The following is a 27,201-nucleotide window of genomic DNA, read 5'->3' as shown; positions in this document are numbered from 1 at the left end:
GTGTGCGGAGAAGCAGTGTCAACACATTGCCTAGTTTCACCGCAGTTTCTTCTGAACTCAATAAAAGAGAAAGTAATTGGGTTGTAATCTGGGACAGAGCCATTGGCAAGGGGGAGCCGATCTTCTCAGTTTGCCAAGGGGAGGCTTAGCCTTTTGCTAGTCTTTCCTCTACCTTTATTTCTCTTCCAAAAATGAACAGCTCCAATCCATTCTTTACAGCATGGATATGGGAAATTGTTTTTCTTGGTAATAGAACAAGCAGGGAATCCAAGAAAACTCAAAGAACTGACATGATATTTGTAAAACTGTGAAACCAAGAACATCAGAGAATAAAGTTCCCAGACCTCAAGACTTTTCTCATCCTCTCCAGTTTTCAAAACAAGGGCAAGGATATGGACGAATGGACTTTTTTGTTGAAGAAAAATACAGGCAAGATAATGAAAAGAATGAATTGGGACGATCTTCGGGACTATCTGGATAATTTGAGAAAATGAAGATTATGAGAGACAATTTTACTATTTTTTTTCTTTAGTAAGAAAAAATATTATTGAATAATAAGAAAATATTATCCAAGAAGATGGAATGGAAGTCACTTTTTTGTTTACTTTTCCTTTTTTTACTTTTTTTTTACTTTTTTCTTTTTTTCTTTTTTTCTTTTCTTTTTTTTCTTTTTTTTACTTTTTTTAACTTTTTTTGTGTGGGTATATTTTTGTAGATTGTAGACTTTTATCTTTCTCTCTTTTTCTTACTTGTTTATATCTTGGTTTTTCTCACCCTTTCAATGTAGTATAAAAAAATTAATAAAATTCTTTTTTAAAAAAAACAAGGGCAAGCTTTTCAGGGCAAGGGAGAGGAATCTCAGCACAAGAGAACTGCTTTGGAAAGTTTGTATATGTTAAACTTTTTTATTGGAGCAAAATACCCTGAATGATTGTAGGTGATTTTGTGACAAAGGATCAATTTCTATGACATCACCAGAGATCTGCATAGGTTTCAGGTCTTCGCCATGAAATATCAGGGCCTGGACATTCTGTGTCATAGCACTGTAAAATCACACTTCCAGTAGAAAGTAGAAATCTCTTAGTTGTGTATAGTATTTCAAAAGCAGCCACAGTGCTGTAAAAAGAGTCACGAAGTCCTCCCCAGGAAATAAGGAAGTCTGCAAAGGTGACACAGATGGTTCATCACTTCTGGATGTGTGTCCGTATTGTGCTCTCAGACAGTACCTGAGAAACGTTGTGGCTCCCAACTGCAAGAACAACTAGTTTGTTTCCACGCTAAATACTAAATCAATGTCCTATGCCTATGCGGAGCAAACATCTGAAAAGACTGATTATCTTAAGAGAAGCAAGTTCTGGGAAGTCAATCCAGTTTAGGTCATGTACAGGAGATTCAAGATCAAAGAAAGTGCAGGAATAAGGTCTAAGTCAGTCTAGAATGTATTACTCAAAGTCAATAGTCCAAATAACTAAAGTCAAAAAGGAGTGAGGCAAGAGGGGTTGTTAAAAGTAGCTAGTCCAGAGGTCATGAATTCCAGTAAACAAATGAACACTGAAGCACTGACAGTGATAGGATAGTTGCTAACAACAAAACTCACAGTAGCTTTTCAGAAATTAAAATTAATAAGTAGCTGTCTCTGGATACCTCATCACATTGATGAAGTCCAGCGTCATGATATGCTAGCCTCCATGGCAAATCTGTTGAAAATAGCAACCTTCTTCAAGCCTCCACTAGTTATTTGTTATGTACTGTATATAATTCAGATTACTTTCTGTACTGTATATGTGTGCATTGGTTTGCAGTTTTCCTTAACTCTGTTGTGGAAGGGCTGTAGTATGCCTTTAAACTGCAGTAGGAACAGTATTCTTGGAGACTTCAATAGATACACTATGCTTTTAGAAGCCTGTAGAAACAGAATGTTGTACAGAAGCCATTAGACACCTTTGGACTTTGGACAGTTGATTATAAGAAAGATGTCCTATGTTATCCACACAGAGAAACTTCTTCAATTTCTATCTGTAACTGGAATGATGAGCAATACACCTGTATGCTTTATACATGAAGTTTGTGAGTAAACCAACTACGTTACTTTTAAAGAAGTTTGCTTAATTTTGTCTCTTGAGAGCATGATTTAAACCAAGAGATTTTAAAGAAGAGTAGGTGCTTTTTTGAGCAACTAAAAGAACACTTCTGAAGCTCTGCTATATGTATGTTTTTGTGCATTGGCATATCTTTGTCCCTGACAGTTCAAAGAGATAGGTACATCAGTTTCACAGCTGAGAAACCTAATTGCCTTGCATGAATGTGATTGTCCCAAAAAGTTAAGACTCTTAACAGATCATGTTTTTGATCATGAAGTTATGGCATCATTTTTCAAAAGATTGTAACTTCTAACAAGGCCATGCCTTCTGAAGATCATAATATCTCCATAAGGTTATGGAGATTTCCATTTTCCAAAAGAATCTGGGACGCAGGAGGGCAGCAGCAAGATGATACCAACATCCCGACTGCCAGCTGATGCTTTACTATCCCACGTGGGAAAGTGTCATCACTCTGCCAAATCCCCATTGTTCCTAACAGAACATGGGGCAGCTGTGTGTAATAATAATTATTATTTTTATTTATTTATTTTCTTCTTTTTCCCTTCTTTCTCCTTTCCCATCCTCATAATTTTTATAATGTAATTCCCTAAATTTCTGGAAAATCAATAAAAAATTATAGAAAAAAAAGAACATGGGGCAGCTTCCATGTTAGCGATGGCAGCATCCTACCACACTGCCACCCCAGTTCTCCCCACCGGAAGTCACCATATGTCTTATGATAGGCGATGTGGGGCTCCATGGGTTAACTGGGGCAGAAGCATCCTGGGACTCTTCTTCTGCGCCATGTGATAAGGTTGTAAGGCTGCATCTCAATGCACAATTATATCATATTGATACCACTCTAACTGCTATGGAATCCCGAGATGTTCAGTTTGGTAAGGTTCTTAGAATTCCATGGTTTTCTGCATTAGATTCCCTAAACACATTCAAATAAGCAACCCTCGATCTTCCTTCAAAATCATGGTATGCTTGCTCCATTAAAAACTTGGTTAAGTCACTCTAGGCTTTTGGCTTTTAAGTCAAATGTGGGGTTTTTTTTCAACTCTTAATCAACAAAAGATGGTGAGCTCACTGGGGCATAAATTTCACCTCCAAAGTGAAATATCTCTTTTAGAATGTAGATTAGATGATTAGATAAATAAATGATTTTTATTAAAACCTGGGATTTTGCAGGTTTAATGTCATTTTAAAAGGCTTACTAGAAATTTTCTAAACTTTATGTGGTAGCACAGTGGTTTAAACCACTAGTGCAGAAAATTTTCTGACTAGAGGCTTGGCAGTTCGAAGCTGTGAGTCTGGGTGAGCTCCTGACTGTCAGCCCTAGCTTCTGCCAATTTAGCAGTTCAAAAGCATGCAATGCAAGTATTTCAATAGGTACCACCTTGGAAGACCTTTACTTTTGTCTGCGTATTGTATGTCGTTGTTCACTCTCAAAAAGGCACTGAATGTTTTCCTTATATGTGTATTCTGTAATCCACTCTCCCTGAGTCCCTCCAGGGAGATAAAGCGGAATATAAATGTTGGAGAGAACAACCTTCTCATGCCTCCTGAATCTAATGTTTTGTCTGAAGTGTATGTCTTCCTTGGTTTGCAATTTTCTTAGCTCTATGTACTTGAGGCAGTGGGTGGGGCTGCAGACCATGTGACTGGTTCAGTAACTGTTTTGAATACAGTTTAAAAGGATGACAGTTGAGGAATGACAGTTGAGGATTGAGTCTGTTTAAATACAGAAGCCAATGTTAGAAGTTAAAAGTCAGTTGAGGCTTGAGTTCCTTGGAAGTAGACTAATAAAAGAGAGCTGTACAGAACAATCTAGTTTTGAAGAAATTGATAAAGACTATAAGTTAAAGATACAAACTGAAAGGTTTTGAAGTTTAAACTGTCAAGAAATGTACCTGTATATTTAAATACATGAATTTCTGAGTAAAACAAACATGTTATTTTAAAGAAATCTACTTCCATCTTTGTCTGCTGAAAAGATCTAATAGAAGCAAGACATTTATGTGCCCAGTGATCATCTAGTATCCAATAAACTAAAGGAACACTCCTGAAACTCTGCTACCCCATAGGTTATGATCCTAACAGGTCATAATCCCCAATAGGTTGTGATGTCATAATTAGTCCAACAATAAATAAAGTGTATTAATAAAATGTATTATTTCTGGTAATCTCAAGGCTCCCCCACCAATCACATTTTCAGAGTTTTCTGGTTCCTTCCAATTTAGGAGTCTCCCAGCAAAAAGCAGTGTTTCTGGAGCATGCATGGTCAATTTCACAGTAATCTCCTTGTCCTGAGATGTCCTATGATCCAGTTAACCAGTGTCCCCAGAATGAGGTGGTTAGAATGCAAGAGTTATCAAGTAGATAATTCAGCCCGGATCAGTCACAGGTTACTGAACAAGAAAGGGTTGCCCATCGAGCAAAGTGCAACAGCTAAGTCAGCAACCAAAGGAATACTAATGCAATGTGATAATGCTAAAAAAGTAAAAGGCTGAGGGAGGGGGGAGGGGATTGTTTGCTATCAAAAACCCCAATTTCCCCCCTACACCAACACACAACCCATTAAAGGGAACAAGGGGTCTTCAAGCTTTGGGATCTAAAGCTGAAGAGGCACATAAAGAGCTAGAGCAGTTTTGAGTAGACTTTTAACTCTGTCCCCTTCATCGCTATGCTTCTTCATCTTGTTGATGGGAAGCTTCCCACCAGAGTAGAAATCATCTATCAAACAGATGGCAAGCTATTTAACCTCAGCAGACTGAAAGCCAAAACCAAGGTTGCAACAACATCTGTTATAGAACTCCAATATGCCAATGATAACGTTGTCTGTGCACATTCAGAAAAAGACCTACAAATCACTCTAAACACCTTTGCAGAAGCATACAAGAAGCTCGGCCTCTCATCAAACACTGGGAAAACCAAAGTGCTCTTCCAACAGGTACCAGCCAATCCCTCTGCAATACAGCTTAATGGTGTAACATTAGAAAATGTTGACCATTTCCACTACCTTGGCAGCCACCTCTCCACAAAAGTCAACATTGACACTGAAATACAACACAGACTGAGCTCTGCGAGTGCAGCATTCTTCTGAATGAAACAGAGGGGTAGCAAGGTGCTTGTTAATAAATCTATTGTCCTCCCAACCCTGTTATATGCCTGCAAAACACGGACAGTCTACAGACGTCACACTCAACTCCTAGAATGATTCCATCAAGATTGCCTCCAAAAAATCCTGCAAGTCTCTTGGGAAGACAGGAGGACAAATGTCATCATGCTGGAAGAAGCAAAGACCACCAGCATTGAGGTGATGCTCCTATGCCATCAACTCCGCTGGACTGGACACGTTGTCAGAATGCCCGATCACCATCTCCCAAAGCAGTTACCGTACTCCCAACTCAAAAACAGAAAACAGAATGTTGGTGGACAGGAAAAGAGATTTAAAGATGGGCTTAAAGCCAACCTTAAAAACAGTGGCATAGACACTGAGAACTGGAAAGCCCTGGCCCTTGAGCGCTCTAACTGGAGGTCAGCTGTGATCAGCAGTGCTGTGGAATTCAAAAAGGCATGAATGGAGGGGAAAAAGTAGAAATATGCCAAGATGAAGGCACATCAAGTCATCCCTGACCAGGACCACCTTTCAGCTGGAATCAGATGCCCTCACTGTGGAAGAACATACAAGTCAAGAATAGGATTCCGCAATCACATATAAAAGTATCCACCGCCAAAACACTACACTTGGAAGGCCATCATATTCAGACAATGAGGAATCGCCTAAGTAAGTAAAGTTATGTTCTGGAATCTCATCAGCCATATATTAAATTGTGGCCTCTATTCAAAGTCCCCCCACCCCCACCCCAGCACGTAGTTCTAGATGCAAATTATGATAACACAATCCCAATGTAGAATCTCAGCTATGATCAACAACCACAGCTCCAATACATACGCATATCCATGCAAGGTAGCTGATTTATAAATCCTGCCGGTAGAAAGACACAATTTACATGAAACCTACTAAAATAAAACCATAAACAAATGTTGCTGACTAGATTTAAAGGATGGGATTTGTATATATTTAACCTGCAGCAGACATATTTCTTATAGCAGGAAAACTAATGCAACATTTCAAAGGGCACATCTATATTTTCAAGGCAGAAATTCAAAACTTGAAAGAGGCAATGAATTAAACTTTGGTCATACTGAAAAGGGAAAGGGAAAACCTAAAGATTGTAAATATATTAGCACCATCAGTCAACATCTCTGCAAGAAGACTTTTGCCTCAAAGAAGGTATCAAAAATTATTTGATCATATAAATGTGGCAAGAGCAGCTCTGGGAGCTAAAGTCTCTGTTCAGTCTGAAGCTTTGAATTCCAGATTTTTATGAATTTTAATCCCCATCTGGTAAAGGTGTTGCACAAATTTCTTTTTAAAGGAAGAACTAAAAGATCAACAGGCTCAGTGTAATTTTCCAGCATGAGTCCTCACTCTTGCCTTTCATTAACAAGATGCTAAATAAGGAAAAAAGGAACGTATAAGGAGAACAAACATTTTCATAAGGATGCAGATGAGCTCCCTGAAATTGACAGACAGGTCACAGCTACCAGAACTGATCAAAACAAAGACAGAAAGAGAGGATAACTTTAAAATTCAAGATCACACATCACACAAAACAATTGCTGACAAGTTATCTTCAGTTTTTGTGACCCTATCAATGAGAGACCACCAAATATATTCTTTTATGAACAGCCTTGTTCAGATCCTGCAAACTGAAGGTCGTGGCTTCCTTGAATGAGTTAATCCTGTAATATGTCTCTTATTTTCATCTCAAGATTACTGCAGATGCAGACTGCAGCCAGGAAATCAGAAGACGTTTACTTCTTGGGAGGAGATGAATGACTAATCCCGATAAAAAAGTGAAGAGCAGAGACATCACACTGGTAATGAAGGTCCGCATAGTTAAAACAATGGTATTCCCCATAGTAACCTATGGGTGCGGAGTTGGACCATAAGGAAGGCTGAGCGAAAGAAGATAGACGCCTTTGAATTATGATGTTGGAGGAAAATTCTGAGGGCCTTGGACCGTAAGAAGATCCAACCAGTCCATCCTCCAGGAAATAATGCCCAGCTGCTCACTGGAGGGAAGGATATTAGAGGCAAAGATGAAGCATTTTGGCCACATAATGAGAAGACAGGAAAGCTTGGAAAAGAGATTGGTTCTGGGGAAAATGGAAGGAAAAAGGAAGAGAGGCTGACCAAGGGCCAGACAGTATAAAGTGACTGGCTTGACCTTGAAGGAGCTGGGAGTGGTGAGGGCCGACAGGGAGTTCTGGTGTGGGCTGGTCCATGAGGTCACAAAGAGTTGGAAGAGACCGAATGAATAAACAACAACAAATATTGCATTAATTTGATCATTTTGGGTTCTACTGAGAGTGTCACGCCCTGGTAGCGGAGCACTAAGAACCAACACACGGAGGCCAATAACAATCTAATATCTTTATTAAGGAAATAATATAGGAGAATAAAAACAAGTAGAAATTGTAGTTCAGCGATAGACCTTTCAGGGAAGGTCAAATATAGTCCAAAAATATATTGTCCAGTATATAATATTAGAGTTCAAAGTTATAATCCCAAAACCGAAACACACTCAACTTCCAAGCAGTTAGAGTGGGGAAAACATCCAAAAGTTCTACTAGAGTTCAAAGTAAGTCCAAGGCAGGAAACTGAAGACAAGACTGGGTACTTGGCACAAGATGCAAGGCTGGGAACACGGTGAGACCGGTCAAGAACACGGCAAGGCAAGGCACGGAGAGACTGGAGATAGCGGACTCAAAACGCAGTCCACACTTAGTTGGAACCGAAGTTAATCCTTCAACTGACTCGTTGACTCTGCGCAAGCTAACCCGTGCGGGAAACTTTTAAAGAACTTCAAATCTTCCTACAAACAGGTGTCCAGAGCTTCTTTCCCAAGGGAAAAGAACTGAAACACATCTTCATCCAGATGCGTTCCTCCCTGAAAATTCCCAGGAGAACCGAGCTAATTAGCACTCTTGTCTGGCTGCTAATCTCGTGCTCTTTCTTGTTTGCGCTTTCTCCGAGCGACTAGTCTCAAAGAATTCCTTTCTCGCGAAGGAAGGAGAAGTGCTTGGGATAGCTTGTTCAAGGTCCGTTTTAATGAGCTCTTGGCAAGAATTGTCAACAAAAAGCATCTGGAACGGACCAGTCTCTTGCTGAGATGGCAGAAATCCCATGTCTTCATCTCCATGGTCCATAATGGCGCTAGGGTCAGGACTCGGAGGCCCATGGGGCATCACAGAGAGTTTACCCTTGGAACCATAGAATCATAGAATCATAGAATCATAAAATAGTAGAGTTGGAAGAGACCTCATGGGCCATCCAGTCCAACCCCCTGCCAAGAAGCAGGAAATCGCATTCAAAGCACCCCCAACAGATAGCGATCCAGCCTCTGCTTAAAAGCCTCCAAAGAAGGAGCCTCCACCACACTCCGGGGCAGAGAGTTCCACTGCCGAACAACTCTCACAGTGAGGAAGTTCTTCCTGATGTTCAGGCGGAATCTCCTTTCCTGTAGTTTGAAGCCATTGTTCCGTGTTCTAGTCTGCAGGGCAGCAGAAAACAAGCTTGTTCCCTCCTCCCTGTGATTTCCCCTCACATATTTGTACATGGCTATCATGTCTCTTCTTAGCCTTCTCTTCTGCAGGCTAAACATGCCCAGCTCTTTAAGCCGCTCCTCATAGGGCTTGTTCTCCAGACCTTTGATTGTTTTAGTTGCCCTCCTCTGGACGCATTCCAGCTTGTCAACATCTCCCTTAGGAGCCCCCAGATGGCGTAGTGGACTAAGTGACTTGAAGGTTGGGTTGCTGACCTGAAAGCTGCCAGGTTCGAATCCCACCTGGGGAGAGTGTGGATGAGCTCCCTCTATCAGCTCCAGCTCCATGCGGGGACACGAGAGAAGCCTCCCACAAGGATGGTAAAAACATCAAAACATCTGGGCGTCCCCTGGGCAACGTCCTTGCAAACGGCCAATTCTCTCACTCCAGAAGCAACTCCGGTTGCTCCTGACACGAAAAAAAAAAAAAAACATCTCCCTTCAACTGTGGTGCCCAGAATTGGACACAGTATTCCAGGTGTGGTCTGACCAAGGCAGAATAGAGGGGTAGCATCACTTCCCTGGGTCTAGATGCTATACCCCTATTGATGCAGGCCAAAATCTCGTTGGCTTTCTTAGCAGCCGCATCACATTGCTGGCTCATGTTTAACTTGTTGTCCACAAGGACTCCAAGATCTTTTTCATATGTACTGCTGTCTAGCCAGGCGTCCCTCATTCTGTATCTTTGCATTCCATTTTTTCTGCCGAAGTGAAGTATCTTGCATTTATCCCTGTTGAACTTTTGTTAGTTTCGGCCCATCTCTCTAGTCTGTTAAGATTTATTTATTGCCAACCATTTATTGGCAATCCATAGTATCTGCAGAAATCTCTTCAATCACCATATTTTAAATGTCTGATGATCTATGTGTTGTTGAAGGCTTTCATGACCACCATCACTGTGTTGCTGTGATTTTTCCGGGCTGTATGGCCATGTTCCAGAAGTATCCTATTTCAATCTTTATATATATTGTAGATTTTAAATTGTAAATTGTTAGCCGCTTTGAGCCTTTTTACATAGAGAAATGGCTGAGTATAAATAATAAAATAATCATCATCCCCATTCTTGATTTAAATTTCCTTTTAATTTCTCAGATATTGTGGGGAAAGCTTCTTGTTCTACCTTTTTTTCTTCTACTACTCACTGCACTTCTTATTGTAATAGTTCTCACTGTTGCTATGTACAAGTTTTGGAACAATTACATTTGGGATTCTGATTTCTCTTGCTGACATCTTTTACTTTTCCTTCTCACCTGTTCTTGACCATTTGAACTGTTTCCCCAGTCCTCCAATGAGGCTTTTCTTTCTTTTTGCTGGCAGATAACATTCCCTCCCTTTCTCTAATGACAGAGTTCCAGACTGTTCTATCAGTTTATCACCTGAAGGGATATATTCAATTTTCATGAACTAATAGCATTATTCAGTTGGATTTTTTTCAGTATATATATATATATGTGACCGGACTTAGCACAGCAGACTAAACCGCTGTGCTGCAGAAAGATCCTGCTGATCGAAAGGTCAGCAGTTCGCACCCGGGTTGGGGTGAGCACCCGCCATTAGCCCCAGCTCACCTGCCCACCTAGCAAGTCAAAAGCAGAAATGCGAGTAGATAAATAGGCACCGCTTTTAGCGGGGAGGTAATAAAGGCACCTTTAAGGACATTGATCAGAGGAAAGCTCCTTAGCATGGAAGATGGAGCGATAGCACCTCCCTCCCCCCGCCCCCCGGTGGCTGGAAATAAGATGGGGGAAAACTGCCTTTACCTCTTCTGTGTAGTCTGTCCTTGATAATTTTATAATCGGCATTGAATGTTTGCCATATATGTGTTCTGTAAAGCCGCTCTGAGTCCCCTTCAGGGTGAGAATGGCGGGGTATAAATACTGTTAATAAATGAATAAATAAATAATCATCAAAGCATAGAGGAGGTCGGGAAAAAGTCAAATGGCAAAGAAAGCAAAGATGGGGAACACAGGATTATTCTTTAATATAAGATGAACACATTTTTAAAAGGTTATTGAATTTGACATCTATAAAAATATATGTTCATGCATAGCAAAAGTAATAAGATCTTCTGACCCATATTAAAAGCATTCTTTATCCAAACTGTCAGCAGCTCCCAATCACCCTTTCATCATAAAGCTTCATTCAAGGTAACCATGTTGTTATAGACTCAGCAGGAGGTAGCCTGGTTTATGCTGCTAGCAGAGTGTTCCACCCTGTTTATTACTAGAGAAGTCCAAATGAAAGCATCTATGAGCCCTTTATCTTCTCCGTCTGCTGGGATATCATATTCCTCATATAAGCACTTGTTCCTTTCCAGTGTTGGTAATAAACACCATTTTCATTACCCAAGACTCAGGCTTGGCTATTGCTGAAAGGACCTGAGCATTTCCCATGGAAGATCTCAGAAAACTAATCAACAAAACATCTGCAACTACTCATCCACAGCCATCAGAAGCTGCAAATAGTCGCTCACATCCACAAATTGCTTCTCAGGTGTTAGTGCCCTGGGCAGCACACTCTGAAGATCAAACTTGAGGAATTGAGAAAACAGTGAAGAGGAATTTAAAAGCTGGCAGGAGTAGCAGAAACTGGTGAGGAAACTGGAATTGCATTCTTGGCCCAACTGTCCCCAAGGGAGATGTTGACAAGCTGGAAAGCGTCCAGAGGAGGGCAACTAAAATGATCAAGGGTCTGGAGAACAAACCCTATGAGGAGTGGCTTAAAGAGCTGGGTATGATTAGCCTGCAGAAGAGAAGATCCTTGAGAGGAGACATGATAGCCATGTTCAAATATGTGAGGGGAAGTCATAGGGAGGAGGGAGCAAGCTTGTTTTCTGCTGCCCTGCAGACTAGGACGCGGAACAATGGCTTCAAACTACAGGAAAGGAGATTCCACCTGAACATCAGAAAGAACTTCCTCACTGTGAGGGCTGTTCGGCTGTGTAACTCTCTGCCCTGGACTGTGGTGGAGGCTCCTTCTTTGGAGGCTTTTAAGCAGAGGCTGGATGGCCATCTGTGAGGGGTGCTTTGAATGAGATTTTCCTGCTTCTTGCAGGGGGTTGGACTGGATGGCCTGTGAGGTCTCTTCCAACTCTACAATTCTATGATTCTAGCCTTTGCCCTTGGCTTAGTTTAGTTGCTGCAACCTGAGTTCATAGTGCAAAAGTAATGTGCACCTACCCCTCAGAGCCATGGAGGTCACAGTCCTTCAGGGAAGAGGTGACTTGCGCTGCTTTGGCCTCCCTCCCTCCCTCCCTCCATCTCATGCCTCTTGCCTTAGAACACTGTTGCCAGTCAACCAAGAGTGTTTGCCGGTGTTGCTAAAACACCGAAGGCCACGTCGCCCTGCCTTCGAACTAATAGGAGACCACGCCTGAGAAGTCTTTTGCCCCTTTGCAAGCATCCCGATAGAAAGCATTGGATAAGACGGAAGGTCGGATAAGTGAAGGTCGGTTAAACGACTCTACTATAAGTCCAAAGGAGAGAACTGATAAGCACATATGAAAAGTAGCGGTGTGCAAAATTATGTTAGTCAATTTGGATTTCAGATAATTTCAGATCAGGAAGGACCACCTCATAGTCTTCCAAAAATGAAAAATTGATCTCCTAATCTTTCAGCTAAACGTTTGGGAAAGACTAATTGATTTGAACTTACTGTTCACATTAATATTCTGGCTGTTTGTTTGTTTTGCAAGCACAAGTAGCAATCTCTCCATGGTGTGGGCAATGGGACTGAGCAGCAAGTGCATGTTTCTCAGTCAGTCAGAGACTTTGTACTGTTCATTCTCCTGCCGTCTTGTGGCATGAGCTGGTTTGGACTTCAAATCCCAGAAACCCTTCTTGTGTTTTAAAAACAATGTTATTGGTCAAAAAAAATTAAATTTCCCAAATATTAGTGGAATAGCAAAACGATTTGAAGCTTGACAGGCTTGCAGTTGTAAATGCGTCCTACAAGTGTGAGAAGTTTCATTTTGATAGCCATAAAAATGCCTGAGAATTTATTTATTTATTTACAGTATTTATATTTCGCCCTTCTCACCCCGAAGGGGACTCAGGGCGGATTACAATGAACACATATATGGCAAACATTCAATGCCAACAGACAACAACATACATTAGACAGACTCAGAGGCATTTTTAACATTTTTCCAGCTTCACGATTCCGGCCACAGGGGGAGCTGTTGCTTCACCGTCCAGTAGTGGCTGTACTTCCGCATTCCTTTCCTCGTGTTTTGCTGGCAGTTTTATGGTGTTGTAAATTAGCCTCTCGCATAAAGCGTCCCTAAATTTCCCTAACTGACAGGTGCAACTGTCTTTCAGGGCTGCATAGGTCAACAGCAAGCCGGGGCTATTAATGGTCGGAGGCTTAACCCGACCCGGGCTTCGAACTCATGACCTCTCGGTCAGTAGTGATTTATAGCAGCTGGTTACTAGCCAACTGCGCCACAGCCCGGCCCCTCTTCCCCTGTATGTTCTTCAATGCAGCCAGCTGCATCACATTTGACAGTCAATCAAAGGCTTTGTTCTGTCCATTTTCCTCCCCTCTTGTGGCTTTTAAAAATATTATTAGTAACAAAATTAAAATTCCCCAAAATCAGTAGATTAATGAAACATTGTGAAACTTGCCAGGCTTGCAGTTGTAAATGTAATCTACATGGGTGGCAAGTTTCATCCTAATAGCCAAAAATAATAATTTTTCCAGCCTCTCAGGCTGAGAGAGTGTGATTAAATTAGAAAAATTTCCTAAAGATCAGTGGGTGGGTGGATCTTTTTGAAACTTGTCAGGAATTATGCCCTACTCCTGTTCTGTTGCTGCAGAGAAATTCTAGAGGATACCTCTTTTGGGTTTTTTAAAATTATTTTTAAAAAGTTTTTAAAATTCCCAAAAAGTCAGTGGATTTTCAAAATGATATAAAACTTGCCAGACTTGCAGTCATAAATGTGACCTACGAGTGTGCCAAGCTTCAACCTGATAGTCATAAAAATGACAGAGATACAAACCTCTAAAGTACCCCCATTGGCACCAATGAACCAATTCTTCCTGGAATGAAAACAGAACTCCAGATTCCAGATTATGGATCCAAAAAAATACCTCTCAAATTTCCTGATTTTCCCCAAAACTGGAACAAAAAATGGTACAGATTTCTGATGTTTCGCACACCCCTGATGAAAAGGTCATTTCAGACTAGGAGGGACAGCTCCAAGATAGTAACTTTCTTTATATGCTCTTAAAAACTCAATACATTTCAGGCACTGACAACATTGACCTTCCTCAGGGACTACAATTCACACAAAAAAATTCTGGAGTTATACAAAATAAACTCTTCCTGGTATTGGGGGGGAAAGCTGATTATTGTGTTGCATAGGGCATTGAATCCAGCCCTCTGCTTAAAACAGGAAGCCCATTTAGTCATCGACAAAAGCAGCTGTCCAACCTCTTTTTAAGATATCCAAAGAAAGATACTTTAACACCTCTCTAGGTAAGTGCTTCCATTGTTAGATCACTCTTCCCATCCAAAGATTTCTTTTAATTTTCAGTTGAAGTTTCTACGGTTCCATAACATAATGCCATTAGACCTGGTTCCTCCCTTTGGGGCAGCAGGAAACAAACCTGCACCCTCCTCTCTGTTACAAGCCTTCAGATATCTTAATATTTGATAATTGGCTGCAGCCATTACAGTATTTGATACTCAACAACAGAAGTTAACCACAAGACATCTTGGGCTGTTTCGTAGCCACACTGTACTAGAACAGCATTTCTCAACCTGGGGGTCGGGATCCTGGGGGGTCATGAGGGAGCTTCAGAGTGATCACCGAAAACCATCAGAAAACACATATTTCTGATGGTGTTAAGTGACCTCTTTGGCAGAGATGGCTGAAGATCTATCTGCCTGTCCTTTGTCCCAATTCTATTGTTAGTGGGGTTCAAGGAGCTCTTTGATAGTAGCTTTACTGAAAATCCCAGCAACTACAACTCCCAAATGTCAAAGTCTATTTTCCCCAAACTCCACCAGTATTCATATTTGGGCATATTGAGTATTTGTGCCAAGTGTTGTCCTGATCCATCATTGTTTGAGTCCACAGTGCTTTCTGAATGTAGGTGAACTACAACTCCAAAACTCAAGGTCAGTGCCCACCAAACCCGTCCAGTATTTTCTATTGGTCATGGGAGTTCTGTGTGCCAAGTTTGGTTCAATCTCATCATTGGTGGATTTCAGAATGCTCATTGAACTCCCAAATGGCAAAATCAATCCCCTACAACCTCACCAGTATTCAAATTTGGGCGTATTGGATATTTGTGTCAAATTTGGTCCAGTGAATGAAAATACATCCTGCATACCAGATATTTACATTACAATTCATAACAATAGCAAAATTACAGTTATGAATCAGCAACAAAAATAATGTTATGGTTGGGGGTCACCACAACATGAGGAACTGTATTAAGGAGTCTGTATTATGGAGGCTCCTTCTTTGACGCTTTTAAGCAGAGGCTGGATGGCCATCTATCAGGGGTGCTTTGAGTGTGATTTTCCTGCTTCTTGGCAGGGGATTGGACTGGATGGCCTATGAGGTCTCTTCCAACTTTATGATTCTCTTTATGAGCATTAGGAAGGTTGAGAACCACTGTGCTTGAATCATGAATGGATCACCTTTTTTCATTGGTGGCAAAAAAAAACCATCAATGAATCCAGTATTGCTGTTGTTCCGCCACTCTTCCTAATGCAATAATTTCCTTCCACTACTGTTGCAGTATTACAAAGCAGAGAAAGGTCTTGTGAAAATGTCAAAATTGTACAACTTGCAGCTGTAGCAAAAGGTAGTGGGAGGAATAAAGAGAACAACAACATAACTGGGATAAGATAACAGGCTGGTGTGGTAAAGTCCTTGTTCTCATTAGTAAAAGCTCACTAATGAGTGACTATCCAAACACAGACATTTTTAACAAATCTATTTCAACATTCACATCTCATTATTCTTCAGGAAGCCATCATTCTACCTGTCTCCACATGCAGGTTGGATGACTTTTCTGCATAGCTATTGTTAACAAGGAAATCTTCATCTGGTAATTAAAAAATAATTACCAGTTGACATAAATTGTCAGATTCCCTTAGAAGAACACGGGCTGCTTTCTACATCCAAGAGTTTTCCAAGACTCCTGCACACGAATAAGGGCTCAAATTCCTTACAAACCTTTGCAAATTGGGACTGTTCTTTTAGATAGTCCTCTCTCTCTCTCTTCTCCCTCCCTCTCTCTCTCTCTCTTTCTCTTTCTTTTTTCCAAAACTTTGTCTTCTTGAGTCAAACTTAGTACCATATCAATGGCTGAGATGCTCTAATTAAATTCCCGAAGTTGTAGTTGGGAATAGGAAGCAGAGTACTTTGCATTAACTAATTCCAATCCACAATATGAAGTGAGGTGTTAATTATTTCTCCTTTTCACAATTCAAAGCAATGATGAGCTACCTGGCATTGCAGGATGAGTTGTTTGTTGATTATGTTTCAAGTGTGCTACACAGCAGTAGTTGATTCAAATCTAATGATGTCAAAAGGTGCCCAGGCAAATTACAGTCACAAGATGCAAATTCAAATGTAAGTATTCATCAGGGAAAACAAATATTCAGTTCTGATTTGTCAAAACATCTTGTGACTTTATCCTTCTTCTCAGGCTGATTTTTCTTTCATTTTGATTTTCTTTTCTGCTAAATAACTCCTTAAAATAGGAGGGGGAGACTGACATATATGGGCCTGTCCAGACAGTACTTTTATCCCAGGAGCTCCCACAGCAAACAGGAGGGTGGCCAGATGCCATTTCCTGTAAACCCAGGAGATTTACAGGCGCAGGAATATCTCAGTTTTTAGCCGAATATCCAGATCTTCGCATGACTGTATGTCCCTGCAATTGGAGATCACGAAATTTTTAATCTAGGTTTGTTCCTGGGTTTAAGATGTTTGTTCCTGATTGGTCAGTTCCTAAAAAGAAGGTGACACTTGAGTAGAAGGCAAAAACTCTGTCCTGGGAAAAAGAACTTCGTCCTTCACCTGTTTAATGAAGTTTGTGGCAGAAAAATGAAGTTTCTGGGGTGCAATAAGTACTTTCACATTAAGTAGTACACAATGACACAGACTTCTCCTTCAAGTCCCAAGCATATGTATATTTTAATTTTTTATTCCAAATTTGTTCCCATTCCTCAAATCTTATCGGACGTCCAATATTCCTTGCCCAGTTTACCATACATTGCTTCACAGATTCGGATTCAGTAGACCATTCCAGTAAAACATTGTACATTTTCGATATTTCCTTTTTCTTAATTGGTAACAATTTATCCAATCTTTCCCCCGCTTCACAAAATCCCAATTGCCTGTCTTTTATAAATTGATCTTTAATTTGCGCATATTGGAACCATGATATATTTCTAAATTTAATTTTCACCTCTTCCAAAGATTTTAATATATACATGCCATTTGATTTATTTAATAGATCTTTGTATGTTGGTCAGTTTTTCCAACCCAATATATGTCTCTGATTAGCCTCCAATGACGACACCCATAATGGTACTTTGCTATACCAGTATCCTTTATATTTCTCCCAAATTTTTAGCAATGAAGCCCTAATGAAATGGTTCCCAAAGTTTTTTTCCACCGATCTTTTACCATACCACAAGTAGGCATGCCACCCTCTTCTTAAGTCGAATCCTTCTAGCACTAAAATATTTTCATCCGTCAAATTCACCCATGATTTGGCCCATTTTAAAGCACAAGCTTCATAGTATAATTTCAAATTTGGGAGGCCAAATCCACCTCTGTTTTTAGAATCGGTCATCATCACATATTTAATCCTAGGCTTTTTGTTTTTCCATATAAATTTTGCTATTTCTTTATTCCAATCACTAAAAATTTTAAAATTCCTTATAATTGGTAGGTTTTGAAAGAGATATAGTAGTTTCGGCAGAACATTCATTTTAATTACCGCAATACGTCCTAATAGTGATATATTAGTGAATTTCCATTGTTGCAAATCTTTTTGGATTTCCTTCCATTTTGCTTGATAATTGTTTTTCAGTAGTTGGGCGTTTTTCGCCATTAACGTAATACCTAAGTATTTTAGTTTAGATGCCACTTCTATGCCGGATATTTCCTGAAGTTTTCCTTTGTTTTTTTCTGTAATATTTTTTGTTAAAATTTTTGATTTTACTTTATTTATTTTGAAACCTGCTAATTTGCCAAAATCTTCTATTTTCTGGATCCAATTACGTAGTTGATTTTTCGGTTCTTCAATTATACAAATTATGTCATCAGCGAAGGCTCGAATTTTATATTCTTGACCTTTTATCTTGGTTCCTTTTAGCTCTTTGTCATTACAAATATTTCTAATTAGCGTTTCCAATGCAAAAATAAAAATGAGGGGTGAGAGAGGGCATCCTTGCCTCGTTCCTTTCTCAATTACAATATTACTGGATTGTTGGCCGTTTATGCTTAATTTAGCAACTTGTTTACAATAAATTGCTTCAATGGCATTTAAAAATTGGTGACCAATATCTACTTCCCTCATTAACAATTTAAAGAAGGTCCAATTTAAGTTATCAAACGCCTTCTCTGCGTCAATCGCGAGTAAGGCTGCCTCTTTTTCATAGTGTAGATCATAATATTCGATAATGTCAACCATACATCTTACGTTTTCACATATATTTCTTCCTGGTAAAAAGCCTTTCTGGTCTGGTCCAATCCAAATTTGTAAGAATTCCTTGAATCTTTTTGCAAGGACTGTTGTAAAAATTTTATAATCTGAATTTAGTAGAGAAATTGGTCTATAGTTCCTCATGTCTGTCATGTCGCTGTTTTCCTTAGGAATGGTTATTATTTCTGCTTGGGACCACGTTTCGGGAATTTCTGCATTTTCCAATGCCTTGTTCATAATTTTGTGTAAATGTGGTAGAGTCTCTTCTTGTAGTGCCTTATAAAAACTCACTGGGAAGCCATCCGGTCCCGGAGCTTTATTCGGTTTTATTACTTTCAATGCATTCTTAATTTCTTCCAAAGTAATTTCTTTATTTAGTAACTCTCTTTGTTGGTCTGTTATTTTTGATAGACGGAGTTCACCTAGGTATTGAGATATTTTGTCTGGGTCTATTTCTTCTTTTTTATATAAATTGGTGTAAAACTCTCTGAATGCTATCAGGATCTCCTCATCCGACACGTGTACCTTCCCATCTTTGATTATTTTGGTTATATATTGTTGTTGTTTTTTCTTCCTTAATTTCCTTGCCAGCCAAGGGCCCAGTTTATTCGCGTTTTTGAAATTGTATTGTTTTATATATTTTAATTGTTTAGCAGTTTCTTCCAATTCCTCTTGTGTCTTTCTGTTTTTCCAATTGCTTAAGTCTTTTAATGTTCCCATATTTGACGGATCACTTTTCAAGTTGTTTTCCAGCCTTTCTATTTCTTTTTTTATTTTATCAATAACTTTATTCTTCTTCTTCTTTTTCTCCGATTTTTGTTGTATTAAATATCCTCTAAGCACTGCTTTAAATGTGTCCCATATTATTTGTTCTTTAATGTCTGGTGTATTGTTCATTAAAAAGAACTCTTTTGCTAATTCTCTATTTTTCTTAATATCTTCATCCAGTTTTAATAAGTTCTCATCCATTCTCCATTTAAAATTCCTTTTTGGTTTATTTATACTCATTGTTATGGGACAGTGATCCAATTTATCTCTGGGGTGTATTTTGATCTCTTTTAATTTGGTACATAGTGAATTAGAAAGCCAAATCATGTCGATTCTAGCCCAGGTCTTGTGCCTGTCTGAATAAAATGTATAATCCTGCGTATCTGGATTGTGAAAGCGCCAAGCATCCTGGAGGTCAAATTCGTCCTTTAGGCTCTTGAAGTTGCTTGGGAGTACTCTTGATTTTTCGTAATTTTTACTCTTAGTTTTTTTACTTGTGCCATTAGATTTGTTTGTGTGGCAGATACTTCATGAAACATCTGGAGGGCACAGTTTTTCTGGCCAGGACAAAGAACAGAACTTTTGCCAAGATCCGCATATCCGTATATCCGCATCACAGGGCTTAAAAAAAAAAAGCTGCCAAGGTTTCCGGCGGAAGTGTCACATCGGCCATCTTGGGAGCCTCTAAATCTCGGAATAAAGCAGCAAGTCTGGACAACGGAGGCAGAAATCCCAGGACTAATGCCTGTATGTGGATCTCTTCTAAAGTCCTGGGATTTTTGCCCCTGTTTAAAACCCATGATTTAGTGCTGTCTGAAAGCGCCCTGTAGTTCAATCAAAAATCCCAGAGTTCTCGCCATTGGTTATATGGATTAGGGTGATGGGAGCTGCAGTCTCACAGTTTATAAAGACTCCCACAATTCCCACCATGATCTAAACTGCTCCCACTTAACTTTCACATCCTTTAAACCTTGGATTGCTCTTTGGAGATGCTTACATCAACTTTCCTCAAACCCCTATTAATGGATCTTTCTGAATATCATAAAATGTCCCAATATTATGCTCACTTGTACTAGATCTGCCTTTGTACAACTTAGCACTTCATCACATTTATTAAATTTCACCATGTCCTACACTTAAAATCTGGTAACCCTCTGTGTTCATCACATTAGGTTGTGTTCAAGTGTAGGATAGAGCATTCTTTTCAAACATTTCAGGAGGTGGTGAGAAAATTGATTTTTGGGGAATGATCCAGATGAATGGCCAATTCTCTAATGTGATGGCATTCGTTGCTCTCAGGATTAAAATGAGACGTTTTCCCAATTTGTGGGAGGGGAAATTGTTGGAGGAGCCAAGATACCCTTGTTAAGGAAAGTTAGAGAAAGTTTATTGTGCCATGTTTCCATGCTGTGCAGTCCTGGGAGTTATAGTTTCCCAAGGTCCATACCCTTCTCTGGGTGCATTTACACTATGGAATGAATAATATAATAATAACTTTATTTTTATATCCCGCTCCCATCTCCCCAGAGGGGACTCGGGGCGGCTCACATGGGGACACGCCCAGTTCCAAAATACAATAAAATACAGCATAATTAAACCAATGTAAAACAGGTAAAATAGTATAATCATACAAACCAGCATAAAATATCAACATAAAACATTAGAACATTAGAGTCTGAACAAAATATACAAACTGTAAGATAAAATTCAGCAGACTCTACAAAAGGGAATTAAGGATCTCATTACATGCTCTTGGACCTCACTTTAAATATCATAGCTCCATGCGATGGAGTCCTCCTGGGAGTTATAGTTTCCCAAAGTTCATGCCCTTCTCTGGCTGCATCTGCACTGGAGAATCAATGCATTAAGGACCCATTTACAATATGAAATGAATGCCCTTGCACCCCACTTTAAATGCCATGGCTCCGTGCGATGAAGTCCTCCTGGGAGTTATAGTTTCTCAAGGTCCATACCCTTCTCTGGGTGCATCTACACTGTGGAATGAATGCAGTTGGGCCTTACATTAAATGCCATGTCTCCATGAGATGGTTTTGGGAATTGCAGTTTCCCAAGTTCCATGAACCTTCTCTTGGTGCAGCTACACTGTGAAATAAATGCAGCTGGACCTTACTTTAAATACCATAGTTTCATACTATGCAGTCATGGGAGTTATAGTTTCCCAAGGTCCACACCCTTCTCTGTGAGGCAGCCGAGAGGGAGAAGGAAAGTACATCACCACTTTCCTCCCCTCCCTCCCTCCCCTCCTTCGTTTCTTTCTTTCCCAGTGGAGCAGCAGAGAGAGAGACTAGATTGAAGGGAATTGAAGACACCTAACAGGTAACATTTTAAAGAGAGAAGGGTTTTTTCAACAAAGAACATGGGGAGAGGGATGGTGGGTCGGGCCAAATCTCTACAGTGTGATGGCAAATCAACTGAAAGAATACTGAGTACAACTGATAGATTTAACAGTGTGATGAAGGTTGGGAAATCATCCGTTTCATTTCAACATGAAGTCTGACTGAGCTCTACTCTACCAAACACTTCCCTGTTTCATTGTGATGAAGTCCTTAGAATCTTTGCTGTCAAATGCTACCTAATATCATCTTATAAAAGTTTTCTGTCAAATCATTACTCAAAGTAAACTTTAAATTCTTTATCCACACTTTCTCACATTGTTCCAACTGATTCCCCCTTTCCAATTTTAGTCATTTCTCATTACATTTGTGCGACACACCTACACACTACAGCTGACTCACTAATGTGCTGACACACAGCTCTGGTCAAGGGGCATACAGAATAACCTGGAGATTAAAAAAATAGGCAAGAGCTGCATATGGTCCATGACATAAGCAAGGCATGAAAACAACTATCTTTCTTGTCCTCTGCATGTGTTATTCATGGATGTTGTACTGGCTATGAGCAGGGGTTGATGGACTATCTAGGTTGATAGATTTCACCTTAAAGAATGAGATCCTTATCAAAAGACCACTTGAACTAGCAAGTATCACCCTAGCTAGCAAAATCGCCAATGATTTATTTGTGTGAGATACTTTTTCCTTGGTCTGTGTAGGACCCTCTTGCTTCCAAGATAAATGAGAGCTACATGTTTGGGGTTGGGGTGGGACACAACTCTGGCACAAAACACTGTATGCAGTACTGTTGCACTGTGCTTTCTATCAGCCCGCATTCAGGAGGGGGGAGTTTGTATTTTCTCAGCTTCTTTAGATGAGATTCCTACCCAGAGACCTTCAGTCTGCAGGGCTCCTGCAGCAGGTCATTAGTATTCAGCAGCAGGAAGGCTCAATAAACATAGCTCTTGTTGTCGACAGCAGAGAAAATGCAGCAGCCTACACAACTTTAATTCCAACCTGCAATACAGGGGAGGGGGAGGTATCAGGGAAAAGAAAGCGACACCTCCGAGCTGCTCACAAGCCTAGCTACCGCAGCACAACATTTTATGATTAGCTCCCATATCGTGGTCCTGGGGAAGACAGCAACTGGAGAGAGGATGACTGCTTTCTTTTATAGGGTCTCTGAGCAAAAACACTTCAGAAGAGGAATCCTGCCCTTTGCTAAGACCAACACTGTGAAGTCTAACTGCATTATTGAGACATCAGTTCTTGCCTTCATCTATTCACCCCTTAGGATATCATATTAAGAAAGCTATTTCCTCTGTTGTACAATTACTGCTTTGGCTGTTATTTCTTATTAACTCTTGGCACCTTGACCAGACTCTGATGTTGCTTGGCTTCATGTGTTTCAGTTTTCATCTAAGATTTTGGGCAATATGGTACTGTTAGAGGTGGCACTGCCAACTAGTGGTGCCTGACTATTTACCTGGCTTGCTTCCAGTCCCTTGAGGCTATTTCAACCATTCACATTAGCCTTCACTCAGAGGTATGGAGGAGACCAATGAAGACATGAAGCAGAGTAAGGCATGGAAACTGAGCCATCTGGTTTCCCTGTACAGCAGTGGTTCCCAACCTTTTTTTTGACCAGGGACCACCTTGACTAGGAACCAATTTGTCCTGGGACCACTTTGGCCACCCTCCAACATTAGTACCAAAAGGGTTACAAAGAGAATACTTCTGGAACATGGCCACACAGCCCAAAAGACATACAACAACCCTGTGATCCCGGCCATGAAAGCCTTCGACAACAACGGTTACAAAACAGTTTTTCATCAAGTTAAGATTTGATTTGGTTATTTGGGTGCTGATTCAAAAAATTGCATTGGATAGACCACATCAGCTCTAGTTAATGATAGAAAACATATGCCATCCAGTAGTTGCCATCTGCTCGCTCACAGAGAACCATATTTAATAATCTAGAGCTGATGTGGTCTAGCCAATGCAATTTTCTGAATCACCACTCCAAATGACCAGGCCTAAAAATGAAGACACCAAAGAGCCTCCATTCCAGGCGCCACATGGAATGGCTTCGCTCAGGGCGAGGAGGAAGAGAAGCTGCAGTCATGAGGCTCGTTGTCATGCCTTTCGTGGGAATTCAACCTTTCCCCTCCCAACATCGCTGTTGCCTCGACATTATAAGAGGGCTTTGCAAGACCAGTCACTATCATTGCAACGATGTAGTAAAGGTGATGCCGCGGACCATATATACTGTGATATAATCCAGTTCAAAGCAGATAATTTGGATTTCATATCGCAGTGCAGAAGGGGCCTTGTTTATCCTTCCTCTATGGGAATGTCCACATATATTGTTCCAGCCACTGCACATCTTGGGAGAGCTGCTTTTTGGAACTCCAAAGCAATCACACTGGCTCCTGGAAACTGTAGCCAAAAAAGTAAGTTTGCCAAGTTCTGGAACATTGTTATGAACTGGTTGGAATTCATATCAAGAAAACACAGGAAGCACACACCAGCTTCCGTAGATTTAATACACCTTTCTTATCTGTAAGAAGAGGGCATGCAACTTCAACTAGTGCAGCCTCAACTCTAGCCAGAAGCCTTTTCTATACAGGGGAGTGGGAAGAGTAGCTGATACAGAATGCAGTTCGTTTCAACAATCTGTGCTGTTCCAAACTGCCAAGTCACACAGAAGGCTTGCATAACACCCACTGGGAAACACAGGGGTCCATTACTCCTGGAAATGTACAATGTGAACCAAAATCTATACATTAATCTGGGTTTTGCCCTGAGACTGATTATCAATAAAAAAAGCTCTTAAGATCAAGTCTGGCTGTCTTGTGGCAAAGTGCTCAGATGGCGACACCTCTTAAATCTCCTCCTGAGGACGAGCAGCTTGGAGGGACTGTATGTGTATGTATGTATCTTCAAGACCTCTGGCAACTTCTGGCAACCTCATTTCTTTGAATTTTCTTAGGCAAGGAATACTCATAGGTAGCTTTGTCACTCCTTTCTCTACAGCAGTGTTTCTCAACCTGGGGGTTGGGACCCAAGGGGTGTCAGTGAGGTCATTAAAGACCAGTATTTTCTGTTGGTAATGAGGCTTCTGTGTGGGAGGTTTGGCCCAATTCTATTGTTGGTGGGGTTCATAAATCCCAGCAACTACAACTCCCAAATGTAAAAGTCTATTTTCCCCAAACTCCACCAGTGTTCACATTTGGGCATATTGAGTATTCATGCCAAGTTTGGTCCAGATCCATCATTGTTTGAGTCCACAGTGCTCTCTGAATGTAGGTGAACTACAACTCCCAAACTCAAGGTCAATGCCCCACCAAACCCTTCCAGTATTTTCTGTTGGTCATGGGAGTTCTGTGTGCCAAGTGTGATTCAGTTCCATCATTGGCAGAGTTCAGAATGCTTTTTGATTGTAAATGAACTATAAATCCCAGCAACTACAACTCCCAAATGACAAAATCACACACACACACCCCCAACACCAATATTCAAATTTGGCCGTATTGGGTATTTGTGTCAAATTTATTCGGTGAATGAAAATACATCCTGCATAACAGATATTTCCATTACGATTCATAACAGTAGCAAAATTACAATTATGAAGTAGCAATGAAAATAATGTTATGGTTGGGGGTCATCACCACATGAGGAACTGTATCAAAGGGTCGGGGCATTAGGACGGTTGAGAACCATTGCTCTAGAGCACCTGGGTTTTCTTGGTGGGTCTCTTACCCAAGAATTAACCAAGGCTGACCCTGCTTCACTTCCAAGATCAGACAGAATTTCAATTGTTTAACAATACATTAGAGTCTCACTTATCCAACATTAGCTTATCCAACATTCTGGATTATCCAACGCAGTCTGCCTTTAAGTAGTCAATGTTTTTGTAGTCAATGTTTTCAATACATTTGATGTTTTGATGTTAAATTCGTGAATACAGTAATTACAACATAACGTTACCGGGTATTGAACTGCTTTTTCTGTCAATTTCTTGTAAAACATGGTGTTTTGGTGCTTAATTTCTAAAATCATAATGTAATTTGACATTTAATAGGTTTTTCCTTAACCCCTCCTTATTATCCAACATTTTCGCTTATCGAATGTTCTGCCAGCCCGTTTATGTTGGATAAGTGAGACTCTACTGTATCTTAGCATATAATAGTGAAGAAATCTTTCAAGTTAATTCAAATAAATGAGGTTCCCCCTGACGTTAAGTCCAGTCATGTCTGACTCTGGGGGTTGGTGCTCATCTCCATTTCTAAGCCAAAGAGCTGGCGTTATCCATAGACACCTCCAAGGTCATGTGGCCGGCATGACTGCAATGGAGCGCCGTTACCTTCCTGCCAGAGCAGTACCTATTGTTCTACTCACATTGGCATGTTTTCGAACTGCTAGGTTGGCAGAAGCTGGAGCTAACCACGGCCGCTCACGCCACTCCCGGGGTTCGAACCTGGGACCTTTCGGTCTGCAAGTTCAGCAGCTGTCAAATAAATAAACTATTTAATTGTTCATTTATATTATTATCTTCCTTCCTTTATCTTCTTCAGTAGTTCAGTTCCCATAGTTTGCCAAGATATTAAGAGTATTTAGGCTCCCTCTCTTTTTAGCTTTCTTCATCCTGTCCTGCATTTACTTATGGGGAGTTAAGTGGCGATTTATTGCTTAATTAGGCACCCTGAGGCTGACACTATAAATGTCTGATAAATACCCTACTGGGTATTGTGGGATCACAAGATCGTGTGACAACCAGGAAGGGGTAATGTGGCAGAAATAAATGAATGACTCCTCTTTCTTTCTATACACACATATAACAGGAAGAGCAGACAGTTAAGAAAATGCAAGATTGTCGGTGATTCCTTTTGGGATCGCACATTCTTGCAATGGGGAGCTACAGGAAATAATTAAAAGGAGGAACTAAATCAGGCCAATGGGCTAAAATGGCCAGCCAAAAAAACATGGTGATTTGTACCCAGCAGCGTGCATTTCATTATGGAGCGCCACGCATGCAGCAACCTCGCTATGGCACTGCGGCAGTCTGAGGCGTCATTCTTCCTCCTCCCATCCCCATCCATTTCCCTCTCTTGAAACAGAGCCAAATTGACATTGAGAGCCTCAACAGCCTGCAAATTTAAAAAGCCCTGCTTGGAGGAGGCCACATATAAACCTGCTCCCATTTTTGCAAATCACTGACCTTTTCATCGTTGTTAAGAGAAGTTGCTGAATCATTTTTGCTTCAGGAGCAGTCTACAGCCTTAGATGAATGAGGCAAGCGGGAAGAACGAGGTCTGAATCAATTCAGAGGGAGACCATCGCTCTCTTTCTGGACAGGGCACTGTTGAAAAAAGCATATGTGAATAACCTGATGTTCCTATGCATACGTGAAACCAAGAGCCTACGGTGATATAACACTCGGGTGGACGTTTTAACAGTTCTGTGCTAAGACCTTGCTTTCAATCTCACAGGGTGTCCTTCCAAACTCGCTAAATGACAGAAAAATTGAAATAAATGGAAGGGCATAGATCAATTTTCTAACAGCTCTCTGTTCTCCTACATTATCCCCAGAGTGCCTTGGCAATGGCAACTCAGTTGGCTGAACCAGAGGGATGCTGCAAG

The 27,201-nt window shown here is 40.5% G+C and overlaps 1 long non-coding RNA gene across 1 annotated transcript in view; it reads right to left on the bottom strand.

The window, feature by feature from the left end:
• Positions 1-26,951, bottom strand: part of LOC134296485 (uncharacterized) — a 114,015-nt gene extending 87,064 nt beyond the window's left edge. Inside the window, exon 1 of the long non-coding RNA XR_010003264.1 lies at positions 26,780-26,951. This is a non-coding gene — a long non-coding RNA (uncharacterized LOC134296485). The remainder of the gene's footprint in view (positions 1-26,779) is intronic.
• Between the last annotated feature and the right edge of the window lie 250 nt (positions 26,952-27,201).

The sequence above is a fragment of the Anolis carolinensis genome, chromosome 2, assembly GCF_035594765.1.
Source record: "Anolis carolinensis isolate JA03-04 chromosome 2, rAnoCar3.1.pri, whole genome shotgun sequence".
NCBI lineage: Eukaryota > Metazoa > Chordata > Lepidosauria > Squamata > Dactyloidae > Anolis > Anolis carolinensis.
Note: the sequence above shows the minus strand (reverse complement) of the source record. Positions and strands in the feature narration are given on the sequence as shown.